Here is a 1105-nt window from a genome sequence, read left to right as displayed (position 1 = left end):
GCTGTATCTATTTATACGATCTGAACTCCTGTGCTGTATTTTCAGCATATTTAATACTTTTCATATGGTTGATTTATACACAAGAATTCCACAGCAGACAAGCACCACAAATCCATTAAAAGTAGTACTACAGAACTGGCAACTTCAGTTTGCTTCATTTCTTACTCACTGTGATATTACAAGTTTGACAGTATTTGGCTCACATTTTCTTTCTGTGGATGACAACAAACAATACCAGAGAGGACGAGAAGAGGAGCAGGAGGGAAGGGAGCAGCTGAAGATGCATAAATACAGAATGCTGCCATTCAGAGTCAAGCCATCACTGAACCGGCACTGTTACGCCATACGATTCGTGTGTCTGGTGCTCTGCAGCAGCAGCGGGAAAAGGGTTATTCCTCAGTGGTACAGACGATTAGGGAAGAACCCTTTCTAAAGAATAATTATTTTTAAATTGCATTAAGCTAGTCCACCTTTTCTCCACGTGATGAGTGCACTCAGCCAGTGAGGCTCCGACTTGAGCCTTTTTCCTCCCAAGAATAAAGCATTTCAGTGAAATTAGTGGATAGGTAGTCAGACACTCTACACTGACACTGGTAGCTCTGACTTATTTCAGGAGACACCTCCAGTTGCTGCCTAATTCCTTCCCCAGCAGTGAGAGAAGAACAGTTGTGTGCTGCAGGCAGCCAGATTCTGGTGGGAGTTTGGGGCATTCTAGCTGATGGGGAAATATGAACCCAGGTATCTTATAAAATGCACTTTAAGACTGGGTCCAACCTTGTTTCAGAAACTGGTAGGCTACATATTTAAATGGTCACTGAAAATTTCTTTGTTTGGAATTAGAAGGAAGAAAATTCTTTTGACCTTCCTTTTAGTTTTGCCTCTAAAATGCAGCTACCAAGCCTGAAAATTAAATACCCCACCCTACCACCATGGTAACTGAAATCACAACTGCAAGAGGAGTCTATGCTGAAAGCAAGCACTGGAGAGAACAGAGATCCACATTAACTTCTCTGATAGATTTTACAAATGAGGATACAATTCAGAAAGGCAGCCTCTATCCAGAGACTCTGGATCCTTGAAACAAGTGAGCAGACACACTAGGGAA

The 1105-nt window shown here is 42.1% G+C and overlaps 1 protein-coding gene across 1 annotated transcript in view; it reads right to left on the bottom strand.

Moving 5' to 3' along the window:
* SMOC1 (SPARC related modular calcium binding 1) overlaps positions 1-1105 on the bottom strand; it is a gene marked incomplete at its 5' end in the record, with an annotated part of 44673 nt that overhangs the window by 12581 nt on the left and 30987 nt on the right. The gene's annotated exons all lie outside the window — the stretch shown is intronic.

Source organism: Buceros rhinoceros, unplaced genomic scaffold (genome assembly GCF_000710305.1).
Source record: "Buceros rhinoceros silvestris isolate BGI_N320 unplaced genomic scaffold, ASM71030v1 scaffold17277, whole genome shotgun sequence".
Taxonomy (NCBI): Eukaryota; Metazoa; Chordata; class Aves; order Bucerotiformes; family Bucerotidae; genus Buceros; species Buceros rhinoceros.
The sequence above is the reverse complement of the archived record's forward strand: the minus strand, read 5'-3'. Positions and strand labels throughout refer to the sequence as shown.